Source organism: Amphiura filiformis, chromosome 8 (genome assembly GCF_039555335.1).
Source record: "Amphiura filiformis chromosome 8, Afil_fr2py, whole genome shotgun sequence".
Lineage (NCBI taxonomy): Eukaryota > Metazoa > Echinodermata > Ophiuroidea > Amphilepidida > Amphiuridae > Amphiura > Amphiura filiformis.
This window is the reverse complement of record NC_092635.1, coordinates 67957323-67981662: the sequence shown is the minus strand read 5'-3', so window position 1 is coordinate 67981662 and position 24340 is coordinate 67957323. Positions and strand designations below refer to the sequence as shown.

Below are 24340 nucleotides of genomic sequence, written 5' to 3'. Positions count from 1 at the left end.
CGGTGATGTACGTTGACCCAGACCGTGTTAGTGTCACACTACACCGGATCGGTCTTCCGTATAAGAAACGGATCGTATTTTAGCAAATCCGTTAGTGTTCGTCAATGTTCGTTTTATGTTCTTCATATGTCCTGTTATTATCCGCCAAATGCGTTTCGTGTTAGGTGATGTTCCGTCGACAATACGTTTCAAGTTTTGTGCATGCACAAAACTTGAAACGGAGTGTGCTCGAATACACATGTTCGGAAGTTGTCCGATGTGTGTTCGTATATACCCTGGGTTTGTTCGTTATTCTTTCGTTTATATACCGCGGTGTTTGCAAGGTTTCGCATGCGCTTGTGCCGGATGTAAGCCTATGGCGAACATGTGCATCGATCATGGGGGGGGCTTTCTGAAGTGTGTGTGACGCAATATCATATTTCCCCCAGTACTTTAGTGACTGACAAGTAGAAAAAAAGGGGAAAGGAGAGAAAAAAGAAAAGAAAGTGAGAAAATTGAAGAGAGAAGAGAAGAGAAAAGTTGAATTGCACGTAATTTAGTAGTAGGCCTATGCATGTAAGTAGTATTGAGGGAGGGCACTTTCTGAAGGGTAGAGGACGCAATATCAAATTCCTACCAGTTTTAGTGATTGACAAGAAAGAAAAAGAAGAGAAAACATGGAAAAGGTTAAATTGTATACGTTATTGAGTAGGCCCAGGATAGTAGTAGGCCTACTAGTAAGCCTAAGTATAGGCCTGTGATTATTATAGACAGTGCTTAAATGTGGTTCCTTGGCCCAAAAGCCTGTGAAAATTACTGCCGGCCAGTCCATATGCAGGGCCCGTGATATTCAGTATTAAAGTCAGTATTTAAGACGGACTTATAGGTCTATTCCTGACTTTAACATATCAATCCATGCATGTTTTACCTGAAATTACGAGTCTGAAGTCTTATATCTAAGTGTCAGTGGATCAGTGTAACATTTAAAATTTTTCAAATTCAAATCGGGCCTTCTTTGTTTTTTGTTTAAGGCAATAATAGTGTAAAAATGAAGCACTAAAAACAATTTTCCAAATTTTCCATTTTTAAAACAAAATTTATACACAATAGGCCCAGGCCTAATAATGTAAATAGGCCCTACAGTCCCCATGCAAATGGCGTCAATTGGACCTTCATTTTCAAAAATGGACAAGTCTTCCTTTTTGCTTCTGCTATGGACATCCACGTGTTATTTTTAAAACAATTGTTTATAGTATAGGCCCTACAATAATGGTGAAAACGTTTTAGTGGCTTTGTACTTATTAGCCAATATTTGACCATTTTCGTCAAAATTTACCCCCTTAAAAGTTGTCTTTCCCCACTTTGTTCACCATCTGAAAAAGTACTTGCTACGTCATTGCCTCTAAGGGGTCAAAAACCCTCTCAAACACCCTCTCCTCCCCCACTTTTCTGATAGGGTGGACGTCCCTGTTGGTGCCACATGCGACGGATTCGCCGGTCATTTGTCGGACGTTGAACGATTGAATATAAAACGCCTGCAGGATTATTAGCGGCCACAACGCATAGAGAGACGAACGGGAATCGGACCCCCAAATCCGGACCTTTGTCGGACGTTGACCCCCAAATCCGGTCATTTGTCGGACGTTGAACGATCGAAAATAAGACGCCTGCAGGATTATTAGCGGCCACAACGCATAGAGAAACGAACGGGAATCGGACCCCAAATCCGGTCATTTGTCGGACGTTGAACGATCGGATATAAGACGCCTGCAGGATTATTAGCGGCCACAACGCATAGAGCGACGAACGGGAATCGGACCCAAAATCCCACCGAATCTTCTGCCGGACTGGTGATTTTTCCACCGAATAAAATATTTTTGTATTCGGTGATGTACGTTGATTCAGTCCGTCGTAGTGTGACAGACCTATGATATTCAATACACGATTTGAATTACGAATTAAATCTCCCGCTCTGGTACATCTGTGTTACCGTCAATAGAGGGCCAAATACAGTAAACGCTTCTCGGATTGGTGTATATGTTTTTCAAATTTCACAAGCTTTCATAGTGGTATTATGAAAAAGACCTATACGCATCAATAACTCCTAAAGTTCAAAGAAAACGAACATACGAGAATGCTTAAATTAAAAATTAAAAACTGGAAACAGAACACTCAGTAGGCCTTCTTGGTCCGATTGCTCAAAACTTGGGCAGGCTTTCTAAGCCAGCAGGCTAGCCCACCAAGTGGACCCATTTTATTGACTTATCTTTCTAGGTGATGTATGAAAACTATGATGTGCAAAGCACGACCAGTATAGGCCTAGGATTAATTGGGCTTAAGCCTAGTGGCTTAAGAAGCCTGGCCACTAGCTATGCTTCGAGAAACCGGCCCCTGGAGTTTAGCCGGGAGTTTAGCATTGTTGCAGCGAGTGTGGTTTGTGTAAAAGTAACTAAAACGATTTCATACAACAACGTTTTGATATTCACCTGGTGACGCCGCCAACACATCAGGTGGACGAGGATCACTTCGCTGAAGTCTTTCCTTCTTTGGATTTCTTTATCCAACATTTCCTCTCTGTGAAAATAATGACAAACGCGAAAATTAAAATGGAAAATCCGAATGTGAACACAAAAAAGTAGGCCTACTGATATTTTCTGCATTACAAAGTAGAGAGCACGACGGTTATTTCTGCGGTTTAGGCCACCTATGATATGCCTAAAAAGACGATCAAATAGAAGTGGTAATGGTAGCTAATGGTGAATCCACGAGGACACAAAACACATCAAAGATCAAAAATGATGCAAGAGGATAGGCCTATCTTGATCATGAACAACTGGAAAGAAAAAGGGCCAAGGTAGCCTACATGTACATCAACTTGACGTGGGGAAATATTTCTTATTCGAAAATAAAATTTGGAATGATTCTTTTCTCGCACTATTTCCAATTTCACGACAATGCAGTTTTTATATAATTTTCAGAAATCACCCCCCACACACCTAACACCAAATGGTATTATTATAATATTCCCCCCGCTTCAAGATCACCATGTCTTTTTTACGCCCCATAAATGAGTCAGAAGATACGAACTTGGGGAACCCGTCATCGATAGCTGCACATTACATTTCGCGGGTGGGAAGCCGGGAACAGGTGATGATTTTTCCCCTTTTATATAAAAACTTACGGCGTAAATTCGTCTTCCTCTGGTACTTCGAATTTGTACCCCAAGTAATTTCCATCTCGAATTCGCATAGAATTCGCCAAAGCAACTTTCAGAAATGACGACATTGTCACGAAAATAGTGAGCAATTTTTCGGTTCGTTATCAGGTTTGAGAAATAATTTTGTTTGTTGTTAGCAACCGTGCGGCGCATGCGTATTAGTTTATGCGCGATAACTTGAACGCGTTTGAAACACCGCGCAACACGTCACAATGGTACGTCCTTAGGCGCGCAGCGTGCTACGCGCTCATGCATATTTTGCTGATCCCCGTGTCGCACATGTTGCTTTGACATGTTTCGCTTCAATTTAGAAGTTGAACATGTTTGCGAACAGAGCGGGCAAGCGAGAAGTGCTCTACTTGTATGCCATTGGTGTTGATTCGTTGTTGTGGCCTATTATAGGCCTACATTGTTTGATTAATTAATATTAGAAATATTGACTTATAATTTTGCTGTTGATTAATAGTATTGAATTTACTATAACTATCACCAAATAAATCGTAGGCTTTTAGCGTATGAGCATGCTCCCCTCAGATGGGGGTGTTTGGTACCAGTTTGGGAGGGGGGGAATTGCACTGCTAGTACCAGAGACAGTTGATATCATGCGCTACACAAAATGAAAATAATATTCTCCTGAAGTTTCATGAATCATGGTTGCAAAACAGAAACGAAATTACTCAAATAGGGATGAGATATTCCTCAAGTTTTCTGATTAGAATAAAAAAAAATTATAATTAAAAAAAAGGAAAGAAAAAAGTTACTGACGTTGGGAAGAACAAATATTGGTGCCCCGTGTGAGGCTCGAACTCACGACCTTCAGATTATGAGACTGACGCGCTGCCGACTGCGCCAACGAGGCCCATGAGTTTCGTTAGAAAAAAATGTGTTATTAAAATAATATACTGTTTCAAATTTAATTTTGAAATCGAATGCGGATTTTAGTGAATAAAGCTTCCCACAACAAATAGTTATCTACAGCTGATATTGGCACTGCTAAAGAAGATATCAGGCTCAGCTGATATTAAAGGCCAGAAGGCTTGAATCCAGATTTCTACTTCATCAACACCAGTATCAGCATAAGATCACTATGTCATCAATATCAGCAAAAGATGACTTCTTCATCAATATCAGCAGTAGATGACTATTTTGCCAATGCCAATATCAGCAGTTGATGAGTTCTTCATGAACACCGCATAGATGACTACTTTATCAACAGCATTATCAGCAGATATTTCATCAATATTAATAGTAGATCATCTTCGTCATATACGGTATTCCAATTTCCAATGCTAGCAGCAGATGACTATTTCATCAATACTCATATCAGCTGTTAGAATGGTTGTTGATATCGATATTGATGAAGTAGCCATCTGCTGCTGATATTGGTATTGATTAAGTATAGCTATCTACTGCTGATATTGGTATTGATGAAATAGCTATCTACTGCTGATATTGGTATTGATGAAGTATCTATCTACTGGTGATATTGGTATTGATGAAGTAACTATGTACTGATGATATTGGTATTGATGAAGTAGCTATCTACTGCTGATATTGGAATTGATGAAGTAGCTATCTACTGCTGATATTGATTGGTATTGATGAAGTAGCTATCTACTGCTGATATTGGTATTGATGAAGTAATTTAGCTATCTATTACTGACATTGGTATTGATGAAGTAGCTATCTACTGCTGATATTGGTATTGATGAAGTAGTTATATACTGCTGATATAGCTATATACTGCTGATATTAATTGGTAGTGATGAAGTAGCTATCTACTGCTGATATTGGTATTGATGAAGTATCTATCTACTACTGATATTGGTATTGATGAAGTAGCCATGTACTGCTGATATTGGTATTGACGATGTAGCTATCTACTGTTGATATTGGTATTGATGAAGTAGTTGTCTGCTGCTGATATCGCTATCTACTACTGGTATTGGTATTGATGAAGTAGCTATCTACTGCTGATATTGGTATTGATGAAGTATCTATCTACTGCTGATATTGGCATTGATGAAGTAGCCATGTACTGCTGATATTAATTGGTAGTGATGAAGTAGCTATCTACTGTTGATATTGGTATTGATGAAGTATCTATCTACTGCTGATATTGGCATTGATGAAGTAGCTATGTACTGATGATATTGGTATTGATGAAGTAGCTATCTACTGCTGATATTGGAATTGATGAAGTAGTTATCTACTGCTGATATCGCTATCTACTACTGGTATTGGTATTGATGAAGTAGCTATCTACTGCTGATATTGGTATTGATGAAGTAGCTATATACTGCTGATATTGATTGGTATTGATGAAGTAGCTATCTACTGCTGATATTGGTATTGATGAAGTAGTTATCTACTTCTGATATTGAAATTGGTGAAGTAGTTATCTACTGCTGATATTAAATATAAAATAATATACTGTTTCAAAGTTCATTTTGAAATCGAATGCGGATTTTTAATAAAGCTTCCCACAACAAATATTTATCTACAGCTGATATTGGCACTGCTAAAGAAGCTATCAGGCTCAGCTGATATTGAAAGCCAGAAGGCTTGAATCCAGATTTCTACTTCATCAACACCAGTATCAGCATAAGATCACTATGTCATCAATATCAGCAAAAGATGACTTCTTCATCAATATCAATAGATGGCTATTTCAATGCCACTATCAGCAGTTGATGAGTTCTTCATGAACATCGCAATAGATGACTACTTTATCAACAGCATTATCAGCAGATATTTCATCAATATTAATAGTAGATCATCTTCGTCATATATTCCAATGCTAGCAGCAGATGACTATTTCATCAATACTCATATCAGCTGTTAGAATGGTTCTTCTTCCAACATATCTGTTGTTGATATTGATATTGATGAAGTAGCCATCTACTGCTGATATTGGTATTGATGAAGTAGCTATCTACTGCTGATATTGGAATTGATGAAGTAGCTATCTACTGCTGATATTGATTGGTATTGATGAAGTAGCTATCTACTGCTGATATTGGTATCGATGAAGTAGCTATCTACTGCTGATATTGATTGGTATTGATGAAGTAGCTGTCTACTGCTGATATTGGTATTGATGAAGTAATTTAGCTATCTATTACTGACATTGGAATTGATGAAGTAGCTATCTACTGTTGATATTGGTATTGATGAAGTAGTTATCTACTGCTGATATACCCAGCAAACACAAAAACGTTTTAAAAACGTTTTAAATAAGTTATATTTTGGCTTTTGGTTTAGGTAAAAACGTTTTAATAACATTAAAATGTCGGGTTATATAAAGGTCATAATAACGTTTTAAAACGTTTTGTATGAAAACACACTACACCAATATTTTTAAATGTTTTCAAAAAATGTTATTGCAAACTATTTTTGCAAACGTTTTTGCCAAATATTGTGTCAATACTTAAATAACATTATGTTAAAATATTTGAAACCAGCAAACACAGAAATGTTCTTTAAATGTTTTTTTCAAAACCTTTTAATAACATTTAAATGACGGGTTATATAAAGGTCATGAAAACGTTTTTAAAACGTTATTGAAAATATTTTGGGCAAACATTTTTCGCAAAATATTTTTTCAACCCAAAAATAACATTCTGTTCAGAATGTTTTGTTTCAAGTTTTCAAGAATGTTTTTGGAATGTTATTAAAACGTTTTTATACCCTTTATATAACCCGACATTTAAACGTTTTCTGTAAAACATTTTTGTTTGCTGAGCAGTAGATTATCAAAAATGTTTTTAATGTTATGAAAACGTTTTATACTCTTAATATACCCTTTATATAACCCGACATTTAAACGTTTTCTGACAACCTTTTATAACCTTTTGCGAATGATGTCGAAAACGTTTTGTGTTTGCTGGGTAGCTATCTACTGCTGATATTGATTGGTAGTGATGAAGGAGCTATCTACTGCTGATATTGGTATTGATGAAGTAGCTATCTACTGCTGATATTGGTATTGATGAAGTAGCTATCTACTGCTGATATTGATTGGTATTGATGAAGTAGCTGTCTACTGCTGATATTGGTATTGATGAAGTAATTTAGCTATCTATTACTGACATTGGAATTGATGAAGTAGCTATCTACTGTTGATATTGGTATTGATGAAGTAGTTATCTACTGCTGATATAGCTATCTACTGCTGATATTGATTGGTAGTGATGAAGTAGCTATCTACTGCTGATATTGGTAGTGATGAAGTATCTATCTACTGCTGATATTGGTATTGATGAAGTAGCTATGTACTGCTGATATTGGTATTGACGATGTAGCTATCTACTGCTGATATTGGTATTGATGAAGTATCTATCTACTGCTGATATCGGTATTGATGAAGTAGCTACCCAGCAAACACAAAACGTTTTCGACATCATTCGCAAAAGGTTATAAAAGGTTGTGAGAAACGTTTAAATGTCGGGTTATATAAAGGGTATGTTAAGAGTATAAAACGTTTTCATAACCTTAAAAAACATTTTTTGATCATCTACTGCTCAGCAAACAAAAATGTTTTACAGAAAACGTTTAAATGTCGGGTTATATAAAGGGTATAAAAACGTTTTAATAACATTCCAAAAACATTCTTGAAAACTTGATACAAAAACATTCTAAACAGAATGTTATTTTAGTTGAAAAAATATTTTGCAAAAAATGTTTGCCCAAAATATTTTCAATAATGTTTTAAAAACGTTTTCATGACCTTTATCTAACCCGACATTTAAATGTTATTAATAGGTTTTGAAAAAAACATTTTAAAAACATTTATGTGTTTGCTGGGTTCAAATATTTCAACATAATGTTATTTAAGTATTGACACAATATTTGGCAAAAAAAATAAAAAAAATAGTTTACAATAACATTTTTGAAAACATTTAAAATATTGTTGTAGTGTGTTCATACAAAACGTTTTAAAACGTTATCATGACCTTTATATAACCCGACATTTTAATGTTATTAAAACGTTTTTACCTAAACCAAAAGCCAAAATATAACTTGTTTAAAACGTTTTTAAAACGTGTTTGTGTTTGCTGGGTATGTACTGCTGATATTGGTATTGATGAAGTAGCTATCTACTGCTGATATTGGAATTGATGAAGTAGTTATCTACTGCTGATATCGCTATCTACTGCTGATATTGGTATTGATGAAGTAGCTATCTACTGCTGATATTGGTATTGATGAAGTAGCTATCTACTGCTGATATTGATTGGTATTGATGAAGTAGCTATCTACTGCTGATATTGGTATTGATGAAGTAGTTATCTAGATCTACTTCTGATATTGAAATTGATGAAGTAGTTATACGGCTAATGAAGTACTTATCTACTGTAGATATTGAAATTGATGAAGTAGTTATCTACTGCTGATATTGAAATTGATGGAGTAGTCATCTACTGCTGATATTAAAATTGATGAAGTAGTTATCTACTGTGGTAAGCATTGATGAAGAAGTTATCTAGGCCTACTGCTGATAGTGAAATTGATGAATAATTATCTACTACTGATATTGAAATTGATGAAGTAGTTATTTACAGCTGATATCAGTATTAGTGTTGTATCTACTGCTGATATTGAAAATGATGAAATAGCTATTTACTGTTAATAGTGAAATTGATGAAATAGTTATACTGCTGATATTGGCATTGATGAAGTATAGTTATCTACTGTTGATATTGAAATTGATGAAGTAATTATCTACTGCTGATATTTCAACTGTGAAATAGTGAAATTGATGAAATAGTTTACTAACTAACTGACTGACTGACTGACTGACTGACTGACTGACTGACTGACTGACTGACTGACTGACTGACTAACTAACTAACTAACATAAATAAATAAATAAATAATAAATAAATAAATAAATTAATAAATAAATAAATAAATAAATAAATAAATAAATAAATAAATAAATAAATAAATAAATAAATATGTAATAAGTGAAAGTAAAGTATATCATTGATTATATAGGAAGCAAAGAAGCGAAGAATAATTAAAATGTCGTAATTGAATATTTTATTACACGAATTTTCGGGCCTCGCCCTTCGTCAGGTGACAAAAATAGTGTTGTGAGGCCTACAAGAGAAACATTTAAAACATGATTAAAACGCGAGCGCAGGTGAATGGTGGGAGCGACACGCAAGCGACACATGAGCGACAAGCGGGTAAAGCGTATACAAATACAGCGCGTTAAACATGTTAAAGTTGGAAAACAAAACGCGCAAGACGGAAAAAATAATTATAAAATGCGCAAACGCGTGTGCGAGCCCAGACAAACAAGAACCTAGACCTATGACTTTGGTTCGCGTACTGAAGTCAACACTGCTTCGCAACAACTTTGACAAGGACGCATACCCGGACGCAAGCAAGCAGATATATTCGCGTCTACGGAACATGTCGCATTTGACGCGGGCGATAACGGCGCAGCAATCACGCAAACGAGCGCGTCAGACATGTATGCGATATTCTCCGCGCCTAGTAACCCCGTCAATCCGTCAATATCACCTTGGATACGGGGCTTCACCTCCCGCTGTGGTAAGGGATGGGCAGTAATAGGTCTAGGTGGTATGTCTATGTGTGCGAGTACAAAATTTTTTTTATAGGCGTCGCGCAAGCACAAGCGTAAGCCTAGGTAAAAACGCGTAAAGCGTATACAATAAAAGAGCGTTAAACATGTTTAATTAAAAAAAATGCACGCAAAACGGAGAATACAAAAAATATATAAGAACGGGGCGCAAGCGAGCGTAACAAGCGAGGCCTAAAGGTTGAAACGCGTGGAGTGAAAAGGGGAAACCGCGCGAAAAAGTATAAGAAAAAGGGAGCGCTGAAGAAAATTATGATTAAAATTTAAAACTGTTGAAACTAGCATTGAGTCCATTGGGTTGAAGGGTGCCGAGTCTGAAGATTAATTTCTGTTCCATGTCTCTTCTGGCTTGGTCGTCACCTTGATTATATAAGTATATATAAGTGATGGGCTCATTGTAATTTCTTACTATAAATAAATAAATAAATAAATAAATAAATAAACAAATAAATAAATAAATAAATAAATAAATAAATAAATAAATAAATAAATAAATAAATAAATAAATAAATAAATAAATAAATAAATAAATAAATAAATAAATAAATAAATAAATAAAATAAATAAATAAATAAATAAATAAATAAATAAATAAATAAATAAATAAATAAATAAATAAATAAATAAATAAATAAATAAATAAATAAATAAATAAATAAATAAATAAATAAATAAATAAATAAATAAATAAATAAATAAATAAATAAATAAATAAATAAATAAATAAATATTAAAAAAAAAAAAAGATAGAAAGAAATGTATGAAAGAACTTGAAGGAACCAAGAATTATACTAGTAAGAAAACCAAAACCAAGATTATTCCTTCTGGACTAAAAAAACTGAATTGAAATAGCGCCTCCAAAACTTTGAGCTCTATCCGCAGGTGTTGCCAGATCTCAAAATGAAGACGATAGTAGATTCCGTTCGTCTTATGGTTCTCTTCTCACTTCCTTGAAAAAAAAGCGACGTGCGTAACCAATGAAACCAACAAAAGACATCAGTCAATCAATCAATTATCTTCTCAAGTCGGGAAAACCTGACGTGTTGGCATAGCCGAATTCTGCTCTTCATTGACTGTGTGTGTGCAATTTTGCTGGCAAGTGTTAGCAAGATTACAGCCTGTAGTAACCGCCTGTGTTAGTGCGGTGGAGGATTTAATAAGACGGATCATTCATACGGTATGTAAATTAATTTCGATGACTGTTGTACTTTGTAAATGGATAAATGCACGACCTAGAAATTAGAATGCATTGCAAGCGCACCACTGCACTGCAATCTCAATGTACCAGGAAGTATGTTGACCGGCCGTGTACAATATCACACAGGTGTACAGGAAATTGATAGTAAACCTTGTTGTCATGATATGGTTGTCAACATCAGAACATCTAGGTTGTCCTACATAGCCTAGCGAAGGAGGAGTAGGATGCAAGCCATGCATGGTCAGTGCTGGTGTTGAATTTGTTGTTATTTTAATACAGTAAATACACTGAATAGTGAATACTTAGGCATCACAGGGCCCAGGGAAACCTCGGTTAACACATTTGTTAGTCAGTCAAAATGGCCTAAACCGGCAATACAAATTTACATTGAAATTAAAAAGAAGCTTTTTAATAAGGAAACCTTCATAAATATGTTGTCTATACTTCACTTGACCCAAATATATGATTTTTTTTGGTGATGAGAGACTCGCACATGGAATTTCAGAGAGATTTTGATAGCAGTTCCATTTAAAAAAGGTGCTATCGTCATGAGACTAAGATCTAGAAACACCCCCGTAATGCTGTTTTGGGGAATTTTGCTAGGAGAATCTTTTTGATGAAAGTCAATCTTTGACAAGATGTAACTTTGCTACGGAAAGTGCTATGACAAAAAGGTTTTCAGTGTTGGCTTTCTTTACTCAAGGGCTTTAATTTGATATATAAAATGATAGTTTGATGGCAAATTTGAATTCACCTGGCATACCTATAAAATTATACATGTACTGTATTACGCGCTGGTGTGGTGATCAGCGATCGTGTAAAAGTGACAAGGTCACCTACTATGCGATGCGCTGACAACCAATGGATCAACCGTCTTGTTGTCAAGAGCATTGATCAGCCAGTGTGGTTGTTAATCTTTTCTGTGTTTACACTCGTGTAGACCGAATAATCAGTCCCCAATACAAAATTCACTTGCTGACATTAACCTGTATATGGCGTAATTGTTAATTAACTGTATTTGAGTCTGAGTACTATTTGCACATAATTATTACGCATTCTGCATTCAATGCTAGACTCTAGTTATGTGTGTAACATCCCAATATTTGCGTAATGTACGGAAACACATTTTTGTGCACATAATTTTAGGCCTACATTGACTGTACATGTATAAGGTAAAGCTATCGTTTCTTCCCTATGACGTATTTTGTAAAAGTTACCTGTTATCAAAGTGCCCGCAAAAAACTGGTCATCGGAAGCATCTTTGATTCAGAAAAGTAGGGATATTCACGCTGCTGGCACGGGCCAAAAACCTTACCTTGATTGTAAAATCTAGGTATGACAGGGAAACCTCAGTTAACACATTTGCTAGTCAGCCAGTATGGCCTAAACCGGCAATACAAATTTACATTGAAATTTAAAAGAACCGCTTGTTAGACGTATGTTGCTGGCGTAAAAGGCCGTCGCGTTCATTGATTGGTTTACGATCGCAATGAAAGTTTTCTGCAACCAATCACAAAACGGGTTATATATGGCGCCCGTCGGAAATTTTGCACACGTCCATGACGTCACAGCCCAGTGCCATGCAGCTTCACTTTTCTGCAAATGCGAGCGAGTGGTATCAATGTTATTTATTCTGTAATGTTGAAATTTGGATGAAAGTAATTTTGATGAGTCAACTGTATCTTTTGAGTAAACTAAAATTAGTGAATCGCTGTTCGTATCTCTGTGCTTGAGTCTTGAGTCTTGAGTTGATTCACTCCTTCAGTAAGCTAGGCTTGTCCTAGGAGGATTGTGCTGTGCATACGTGTCAGAAGGTGCTCATAAATTTACAACGTGCAAGTAAAAACCGAAGACCGGCAGGTTACAAGGATTGGTGGGTTGGTGTAGTAGCCATATCCCTGAGGGCTGGTAGTGCCAGGGTCTGGAATTGGCTGACTGTTGTTGCTACAATGACTGGTTGTGGTAGTCTGTTCCAGATTGGGATGGTGCGAACAAAGAAAGAGTATCTGTATGTGTTTACTCTCGACTGAATGGGTTGGTAACTCAGGGTATTGTTTGCTCTTCCCAGACGAAGTGATGGTATAACTACAGTCGGGAAGGGATGTTCACAAGTCCATGGTGGATTTTGAAAAACATGGTGCCCTGGTTGAGTAGTCGCCTGGTGGCAAGGGAATCCCATTCAAGGCGTTGTAGCATACTGGTCACACTTGCGGTTCGCTTCAGTAATTGTTATAAACAAACCTAGCAGCTTGACGCTGGACAGACTCCAAAGCATTCACCTGCTCACAAGAATACGGGTTCCATGCAGCTGAAGCAAATCCCATTTTTGGTCGCACTAGAGCCTGGTAAGCCTTGGTCTTAACATGTATCGGGTAAGATGACAAATTCCGTGCATAATACACCCAGGGTGCTACGGGCACTAGATGTGATGTTTAGGACGTGATCCTTCCAGTCAAGATGTTTGTTAATTGTAACTCCAAGATATTTGTGCTTCGATGACTTAACAATGCTGTGACCGCTCACCTGATAGATGTGATTCAGTGGTTTGGTCTTGCGGGTGATGGTAAGAGTCTCGCATTTAGTAGCGCTAAAGCTCATCTGCCACTGGTCAGCCCACTGGAAGACTTTGTTCAAATCATCTTGGAGAGTGTCTTGGTCTTCAGTGCTCTGGATTTCACGATACAGGATACTGTCATCCGCGAATAGACGGAGAGTTGAGTTGATGTTGGTTACGATGTCATTAATGTACAGAAGAACAGGGGTCGAAATAAGCAATAGCCCGATAGCCATGGCTATTAGGTTTTCTGTCGGGCTATTGGGTTTTATCTCCATGTAGCCCGTCGGGCTACAGGGGTTTTCATGCGCGCAGAAAAATGAAAACATGTGAAAGAAAAATAAAAGCTTCGATCTCTAATATTTACGGCCTGTCCAGAAATTATGTAACATAAAATGCAATGTAACAACATTTGTTGAAGTGAAGTCACCGTAGCATTGTAACATAATTTAAAAATAGAAATAAAATACACTCCGCGCATAATTACACAGATTATGATATTGTCTAGAACCACTGCTGCTAAGTTATTGCAGTGCTGAATGATGACACGTACATGAGTTGGAAAATGTTCTAATTCTAGGATCGGAAAGAAATGCTTTGTGGGTGGTGTGTAGAGATATGCCATCGGTGAAATACGACACAATGATCGGTCGTAGAAGAAAAAAAATGACAAAAAGTTACCCTTGAATTATGTTTTATAGTCATCATACTCCGTAATTCAATAAATATCATAATATTTGGCCTAAACTTGAACTCATTTGCAATGAAATGTCATTTTTATTGAGAAATGCATGGGTTCCATGTGGTGTCAATGGTGTTGAATTCTGCACTTTGCGAAGTTTACTGCATTTTGTGGAATTCGCTAACTTTTATGGCATAAAGCAACACATTTATAGTAAGTAAACTGCTTGGGAACTTTCTTAAAAAGCGAGATAGTTGGTTACAGGCGAGAATCGTATGCGTGAAAAGCGAGATCGCATTTTTGCCGGGCTTTAACTATTTATACCATGAATCTATACCGGTAACACATCATTGTAACCAAAATCACAAAATCTGATACCAATTAATTAAAAGGGTACATTCAATACTTGACACATTCAAGATTAAGAACCCTTGATTTTAGGATTTGAGCGCATATTTTTAACACTTTCAGGGGGTTCAGGGGTTCTGAGAACCCCTGGTTTTAAAACCTAGTGCTACCCCTGATTATGGAGGGTAAGGGTTACTCACTAATAACTGAATATTTGAACAAACGATTGGTTTGAATTGTGCGAAAACAATGTCTTTTTCAGGGCTATTGAATTTCCTTCAGGGCTATCAGAAAAAATGGCTAGATAGCCCGGATGGCTATCAGGAAATGGTCCCTTATTTCTACCCCTGGAAGAAAGAGGGTTGGACCTAGGACTGAGCCTTGTGGAACTCCTGAAATTACCGGTGACCACTTGGAGTGGGTGCCATTGATGGTGACACATTGCTCACGTCCCCCCAGAGAGGGGGTTGAGAAAATTAACATGCGGGGATTCCGGGCCCTATTCTGCCATACAGGCTGAGTAACGGTACATGAACACAGCCTTTTGTGCCTTTGTACATTGTGTAAAGCTGAGTTTATACTCATCATCTCATGCTAGACTGAATCCTTGTCATTTACAACTGCAAATGTGTGTAATGTAACTTGGGGAACGTTGATCGACCATGCGACATGAGGGTGTCTGTCTAGAAATGTATATACAGCAAATCGTGCACATGCTCAGCAAGCTAATTATACGATGGCGATTTTGTACACTGATCATGCGTGCGATTCAGTTTTCTACAAAAGCGATTGAGTATAAATGCATCTTTAGAAATGAGTGGGTCATACTTCGAATGCAATGGTCTCTAGCCTTGAATGTGAAGCTCATCGGTGATCAAAAGGCTGGTACTTCAATTGATGATTATTGTGAGACAGGTAGCATGCAGGAAAAACACAAGGAGGGAACTGGATGTTAACAAGGTGGTTGTGGATTTTGTAAAACATAGTCTACAAGGCGTCTTACATGTACATGTAGGGAAATGAGATTAACGATGCTTGAAAGGTCATGGAACACAGGTCATAACATCATCGCAATGTTGTGGAGTGAAGGTCTCATATTCTTTGATTCCTTGTCCGTATTCATTGTGTAATGTGTTTGTTTAGAACCGCGCCATCGGAATGATGTTAAATGGCGCCCTGGTCCCTGTGTGGTGATATGTGAGTGTCCGGTAGATATTTTTTATCCAAACCATCCATGGGAAGTGTGACATTTGATTTAATAAAAATCACATGGAATTAAGAGAAGAAACATCATGGCTACCATATTGTAATTTTGTCAAGCGATGCTCAAATAGCATTGAATTTGTAGTTTGGTAGGTAAATTTTCCGCTTTATTCTTTAAACCCCACTCACAGGCCTGCTAGAAGGTATTCATACATTTTAAGTTATTTATTTTTTCTGTTTTGTGGTGTCCCTGGACCTAGACCTTAATGCTAGGATCATTCATGGTTGACCTATAAAAAAAATTGCATGATTGTTTTGTTTGTGTTTTTTAATATGAAAAGTGATAATTTGTATTCATGTCAAGTTAATGATTTCAAAATGGATTCAAATTCAATGCATTTTAAAATCATTAAATAGAGTATGACATGAATACAAATTATCACTTTTCATATTAAAAACACAAACAATCATGCCAATGTCAACCATGAATGATCCTGGCATTTAGGGATAGGTCCAGGGACACTACAAATCCGAAAAAATAAATAACTTAACATTTTTTTTTTTTTTTTGCAATTTCGGTACCAGTTTTTTCGGCGGGTACCGTTACCCACCGAAAAATGCGCCGGATACCCAGGCACAAAATTACCCGAAAATCACACCCCTAGTCATGAGGCAAAGTTTTCCACTGCCTTTCTGAGAAAAGCAAAACAAGCCACATACACAGCCCTTATACAGAGAAAAAACAATCAGGTAAGAGTTGACAATTGATTTTTTTCAATATTTGTATGTAATTCATTCATTGTATCACTTTTTTGGCTTGTAGAATGGCATCTGATGGGGTTTAAAAGCTAATAAACTCAGGTGCTTTGGGTGGCTTCGCCCCCTCAACCCCCACCAGGGGCCCTTGAGCGGGCCACTGGCCTCCGACCGTGATGCGTGAGACTCTGCTCGCTTCATTCGCATTTTATCCCTATATCCAGAATTCACATGTTGGCAAGTATATGCAATTGTAATTTCGTAACACAAGTATGGCATGGTAATTGACAAACAAATTGAAAATGTTCAACCATTTTATCAGAAGGAACATGCACTAGACATTTACCACATAATTAAATTATATGAATTTGATAGTACATGGATAATTTGTGAGGGTATTTGTATGTAACTTGATGAGTTGAAATGAGTAGTCTAGACACTTGCCATGTAAGGAGTATGTAACTAAGTAATCTATTGTCTGGGGGTTGTGGGGGGGTACTCAGTACAAATGACCATATGAGGATGTGCCGCAAACATGAGTAGAATTTTCAGCCTTTGGGTATATCAGTTGGGCCTTTTTCTACGCCAATCTTGGTAAATTAAATGCCCCTTCTGCTTTTTAGGCCTCCCCTGGCGTCCCTTTTGCTTTTGTAGAGAAAGAAATGGGAAGAATGATGGAAGAAGATGAATCATTGTTTACTTTCTTTCTGGTTTTGAACCATGGACTCCATGGAGTGGAGGACAATACCAGGAATAGCAGGCCGTATGGGTGTTGCGCTGGTCGGCCAGCATTTTCGTGTTTATATGTGTGATTGGATTATTGCACAATTGCATCATGTGGGATGCTTGAGCTTGGCAGAAGGTATGTTCGTTGGCACTTTTTCTTTATCGCGATATCGGCATTAACATTTATCGCGATAAACGATAGTGGCGATAATGTGGGTGGCTTCAACTCTGAATCTCATTTTCAAAGACAGTCCCTGGTTTTTAGATCAAATTCCAGGGCCTCAGATTCGACGAGAATCACTGAATCGATTCTCGTAACATTTGTTGCGAGAATCAATTTCTTTCATTGAATCATGCAGTAAATGAAAAGACTCAGATGGTTTTTTTGATTCCCGCAAACTGGCACGAAATCTAGGCTCTGAATTCAAACATTGCACTGGAGACTGGGGTCTAAATACCTTCTTTTTTGTGTTTGCACATAGGTCTATTTTTTTTAAAAACTGGATTATACAAACTACATGCACTTGTGCGATGCTTAGATTTACCATTTCATATTAAATAATTAACCTATTTGAAGAAACCTATTAAAAATGATAAAATGTAATGTTATGCAGGTGCTATAATACTGTTTCATAATTCATAAATATATATATCTAATTATCGTAAAAACCTATTTAAAAATATTAATTTCAGCTTCATCTGTTATGCTGATTGTTCCACCTGCATTTAATTGCAATTTCACTTTTTGTAAAACATGAAAATTGCATAATTTGTTGTTTCACTGCCAATTCAAATTCCGATAAAGATGGTAAATGAGCTAGCCGTCTTGTTCAGTGTTTTAACATCAAACAAGCAGTAAATATAAAATCACTAATACAATAATAGCACATCTTGAAGATAAAAAACAAAATGGTCTTTGTATATTAGTACTGTCTGCGTGTGCGTGTGCGCGCTAAGTGCTTGATGTAACTCGCAGCCTATTTGCTTTCCTAAGGCTAACATTATTGCTTTGTTAACTTACAGTAAATATATTTTGGTCTTGTGTTGCATTATGTGTATTGGCATTCACCTCGATTACTTTATTTGCATGAGGATGTTCATTATGAGTGGGGGTGTACGTGTGAATCAATCTTGTATTGATAAGTGTTATCTTCATCGTTGATGAGTACCAGCATCATTGTTTTCAAAATCCTGATGCTTCTACATGTAGTGATTGTGTTCTCATGTGATTGTACGGTGTTTGTCTTGAGTGAGATATTTGTGCAAAGCCTATGACGGTTGCTGCATTATTTTATGATAAAATTCTATAATAAAAGGGGTTCATTGGGCATGTTGGGTAGCTGAACCTGAATGAAGAGGGGTCATCAGGTATGACTTTAAAAAAGGGGTCATTAGGTATATTCGACTTTAAAAAGGGAGCCTAATGACATCCGTCACTTCTAAAGTTGAATGCCCCGTCCCGTACATGTAGATGCAAAGGTGTGTTTTTGTGCTGGGTAGTGTTTTGTGAGCGCATATCGCAATCTTGTGTGTGTTAGTGTGTGTTACCGCGTGAGAATGAAAGCTTGTTATCTTTTCTCACACCTTCAACTGTGGACAGTGGCGTAGCTAGAGGTTGTGGCGCCTGGGGCAAGGATACAAAATGGCGGCACCCCAAACCTGTGAATGTACTGTTTTCCTTCGATATTGTTGACCCCAATTTTTTTCCCCGGAGCACTCAAGAGTCAAGAATCTAAAAGGGGGGATTTGGTGCCCCCCTAATGTGGCACCCAGGGCATGTGTCTCCCCTTGTCCCCTTGTTACGCCACTGACTGTGGCTACATCCTACAGCAGGCTGCTATGTTCTCCTTTTATGTGCATAATGTGGTAAAAATGAATCTGAACTAAACTTCCATGTACAGGTATGGCAACTTGAAAAGTGTCATAAATTTCTGTCTGGACACTGTCACCGGGGTACACACGTTTTACATTACATTTTAACAAGTGCTTAAAAGGGCATTTCGTGATCCACAGCCTCATCCCCCACTTTTCTCAAAAAAGTTGAGATTTTTATATCACTGGAAACCTCTGGCTACATAATGTTTATGTACAAAATATTTCTTGCAGATTAATTCGCTTAGCAAAGATATCGTGAAATTTGAATTTCGTTCTGGTGCACCAGAACGAAATTACAACGCATTGTCTATGGAGCAGTGTAATACAGATAATCATGCATAACTCGCGAACGCAAAATCAGAATCAACTGAAATTTTGGGAATAAGTTTTTTTCGTGGATATCTAATGAAAATGACATAAATAGAGGATGCTAGGATCACGAAATACTCCTTTAAGGGATGGGGTATGAACGTTTGGACGGTATTTATTGTGGGACTTTAGAGCACATCGGACATGTCGAATTGGATTCTGAATACAAAGAATGTCTTTCTGATATCAAATAATTTTGATTTTTTGAAATTCGCAATGTAATTTACACATTTTATGGCAAATCATTAAAAATTGATATTTTTGATATTTAACAGTAGGCCTACTCGAAGTAAACTTTATAAATCTTATGATCATACATACTTAGTGTATGTAGGTGGGATGAAAAGTCGATGATCAATTGAAATTTTTGACCTTTTAGATTGAAAATATGATTTTTTTTCCAAAACACCAAAAAAAATAGGTCTTTTTGGGAAAAAAATCCATATCTTCAATATGAAAGGTCAAAATGTTCAATTGATCATCGGCTTTTCCTCCCAGCTACATACACTTTAAGAATATATCATTAGATTTATAAAATTTACTTCAAGGACTGTTATATATCAAAAATTTGAAAAATATCAATTTTTTATAATTTGTCATAAAATTTGTATTATATTGTGATTTTCAAAAAATGAAAATTATTTGATATCTTAAAGACATTATTCGTATTCAGAATGCAATTCAATAGGTCTGATGTGCTCTCATGTCTCACAAAAATTGCTGTCGAAATGCTCAAAACACTCATTCCAGTTCCCTTAAAAGCTCCTGTTTTACAATATCACTTCATTAAAGACTCATTTTTGTTTTGATAAAACTTATCACCCATTGACCCCAATTTCCTGATATTAAAACATCTTGTTATGTTTTTCTTCTGAGAAATATCTGCTACTATAAAATGTCACCAAATGAGCCCGCTCATTTTAGCATCACTGAGTAACTCTTTTAAAGACATCACAAAATGACCCCTATTTTATGGTCACCAAAAGAGGCCACTTATTTTGGAAATCACTGAATGAACATTTTAAAGATGTGTCACCAAAAGACCCGTCCCCTATTACTTCAATGCATTCTGTCACTGAATACAATCATAAGATCACACGCCACTTCATTGTAGCACACAAGAGCCTGTTGGGGAAAATATTATCGATAATTATCCTATCGAAACAATAGTATTTTAAAATAACAATGGCGCACACTCATGTCTCAGACAAATAAATAATATATTTAGATTTTTTTTGGTCATTGTGTTTTTATTGAAAAAATACAAATTAATTTATTTAGATTTTACAAGCAAAACATGATCAACAAAGCATGGTTGCAAAATTCTTTTAAAATGAATGCCATGTTTTGCCGGCAATAAAAAGGATGGGTTATATTTCATTAGTGCATACCTTCATCTCCCCTGATGAAAAAAAATAATGTAGTTATTTGTGAAGATCAAAAAAGCATGCACGGTATTGTGGATTCCTCCGTCACCATAGTTACACACTTCATTGCAGCTTTGCTTGATGATGATTTCATGGCCGTAAATATTGGCAATGTAATTTCCGGCGGCTTTTTGTAAATTGCTTCCAAATACCGGGTTGATTTGATGTGATGATGATGAGCAATTCTAGAGGAATTCTAATGATGAATTGTCATTCGTTATTTGTCACAATGTTATGGTGCTGATATTTGCATTTTGTTTCGTACTTTATTTTGTTGTAAAAGTAAGAGATGCATCTCATGAATAACCGGGTTGTTCCAAGTAAAATCTATACACCCCCTGTGGAAGAAATTACCTTAATTGTCCAGGGAGTGTGATTTTCGAACAGTATTACCCGATACCTGAATGGGTGAGTCCATTTGAAATTGACACCCCCTGTATGGGAGAATCATAAAGGTCATTTCATCCAAAGGGGGTATGGATTTCAACTGGAATAGTTTTTGGGCTCTCCCTATATAATATTTTCTTGGAATATTTCCTGTTTCAACACAGATACTTGCTGGGATGTGGTTTCATTACTATGACTGATCCTGACTTTGGTAATTGATGACATATTACTTATATTATTTCTATTTAATTGAATATTAATTTGGTTATGGTTTCCAATTTACTATTGACTTTTGATATCAAACGAGAAACTGCCAGTATAAAGCTATATAATATATTCATGAAGTTTATAGTTTTGTAGATTTGACATAAATTGAAATTTTCCCATCAAATTAAGTAATAGTAATGGAATAGAATTTATGAAACTGTTACAAATTAAATTAGTCTCTTATCAGTTGCTCCTTTGATGGATCAACATCAGTCATATTCAATATACGGCAAATACCAGGACCATGTTGTATTATCGTTTGCACCAATCAAACATGTATTAATCATTTAGAGTTTAATTTTAGAAGCCATTAAATGCATATTTGCGCTCATTTCACACACATGCTATATGCTTTTAGGTTTGTAAATTGTAATCAAGAAGCGTGGCAATTCGTCAAGCGATATCTGCTGAGCATGCAACGCACATTGAACTAGCCCTACTAGTATAGGGCCTTTTGACTGTGGTGATCCAAAACCATGCTATATCATAAAACCTGGCTATGTCCAGAGAACTGCTAAACCCTATGACTGTTATTCCCCAGAAAAAAAGTTTTTTTTTTTTCCGGGTGGAGCGGTTAGTGGGTTTTAGCGGTTCTCGGATATATTGTGTTTAAAAGGCCCTATAGTATGGCTACATTAAACTAGTCTACACTCTCCCTATTTTGTTACATTGTGTGTATATACCGGTTTCTTCAAGAATGTTTGACGCTGTATGAACTGTACTCTCCTTAATTAAAAATGGAGAATAATATTCTGCTTCACATGTATTGCATATAAAGGGTAAAGGTTTATGCCTGTATTTAACAGGCTGTGGTGCACATCTAGCTTTCAGAGCACATTGGGGCCAGGCTCCACTGTGAAAAATGTTGGGGGAGTGGGGGGGGGGAGTTGGCTACTCAGCTACTCCTCCAGCACAACGAGTCTGTTTACCTTCCCAGCATAAGTCGGTACCCATTTATACACATGGGTGGAGGGAGACAATAGAGGTTAAGTGCATTGTCTAAGGGCATGACACGACAGGGGTTTGAACCCACAACCCTCCGATTATGAGGCGGCACTCGTACCGTTAAGACACCATGCATGCAACAAGCTACATGGCAAATGTGCACAACATTTTGAATATCAAAATGGGATTATTCTTGATAAGATTGTAAGTGTAGTTTGGTCTAGTTTTTGCCATAAATTAACAGCACAGAGTAATTCTCACGTAGTGTTGTGCGGCACTTTGTATTCATTCACTCCAGGGCTTTATCCATGGGTTATATGAGAGGCTGGGAATTCTCCCTGTCCAGCCAAAATGTTGGTCCCACTCTCCCATTTTAATTGACCATATCTGATATTTGGACCTAAAAATGTGAAAAGCTTCCTAAGGTTCAATTTTGAATTTCAAACCACTCTAGAATACTTTCTATTTCATGCTTAAAATAAAATTATAGCCTGCCTCCTCCCCTTCCAACTGACCATAAAGCAATATATATTACGGTGGTCTATGAATTGACTCGGTTCCCAGACAGGGACTGAATGACTGCCCTGGAGCTATCCCACCTAATCCAAAATGTAGAGATAAAAACGTGCAAAAAGATCTTGAATATTGTGTACCCGTAGATGAATTATGCAGTGAATATGACTGCCATTTCAGCCAGCCCTCTCTAGGGTAGTTCAAACATGACAATCTCTAAGACTCAATTCTTGTTCATCCCAATATGCTTCTACACTCAAAAAATGGTCTTTGGAGGTGTTGGTACTAAAATCATACAACGCAAGTTGAGGTCACATTTTGAGCCATGTTTGGTAAATGGAGGTTATTGAACTTTGGCCACTCACTATGAGACCATACTAATAGTGGGCCTTCTTTGTCATTATCGTGTCTGCCTGCAAGACACAATTATGTTGGTTAATTAGTCATTACTAAAGTAATCAATTGATGGATAGACTAATTAGCACACATGTAATTATTTGTGTGCGGTCTACATGAATTGCTAATATTTATTTAATACACTCATTATTGTCCCAATGATACACTGGATAAAATTGGTATTGTTTCTGAATATGTTAATTTGGTCAAATATTAAGACTCTATTTAGATCAACGATTCGTGCTTGCATTGCACTTTCATAATTGTAATTGACATACACGATAATGTATGCATCCTTGCGGTGGTATTAGTAGACGGCCACGCTGTGTTTATTTTGATCGGAAGATAATTACAAGACCTCTTGGTCATGCAATAATATGTCCTGATTTAAACGAGTATGTAATTGCATTCAACATTTTTACATAGGTGGATCAATTACGTATATTGATCATCATGTAAATATTATGCTCGTATGTTTGCAATGATGCGGCGACCCAAAGCCAGCAAAGGAGTCAGATAGTGAGATAAATTAGGCTAACCGAGACGGCAAGCTGCTAATGAACTATAGACAGATGCCAACCGACCGGTGCTCTCGGCTTACTGTTAAACAACATCATGAATGCTTTGACAGCCCTGGGTAACCTTTAAAGGTGCAGGCCTGACATCTTCAACCTGTGCATGCGCTATGGACCACGATGGCCTCATCCCAATGGCATTGTTCAATAACCTCAATTAAACAACCATAGTGTAAAATTTGACCTCAAGGTGCAGAGTATGAGTTTTTGTACTCAAATTTTCAAAGGTCATTCAATGAATGTGCAAATGTATTGGGGTTAAAGAACTGTGCACTGATGGGTGAGCTTGTTGTGGATCCTAGCGATGGGT

General features: G+C 36.8%; 1 protein-coding gene and 1 non-coding gene across 2 annotated transcripts in view; one reads left to right on the top strand and one right to left on the bottom strand.

Annotated features, from left to right (window-relative positions):
• Nucleotides 1-3982: 3982 nt before the first annotated feature.
• Trnam-cau (transfer RNA methionine (anticodon CAU)) lies at nucleotides 3983-4055 on the bottom strand. The gene has a single exon. It is a non-coding gene; the product is annotated as a tRNA-Met (tRNA).
• A 6731-nt stretch (nucleotides 4056-10786) lies between these two features.
• Nucleotides 10787-24340, top strand: part of LOC140159383 (polypeptide N-acetylgalactosaminyltransferase 1-like) — a 240578-nt gene continuing 227024 nt past the window's right edge. The window contains 1 exon segment of the mRNA XM_072182839.1: nucleotides 10787-10986. The gene's annotated coding sequence lies outside the window, so the exon portion shown is untranslated.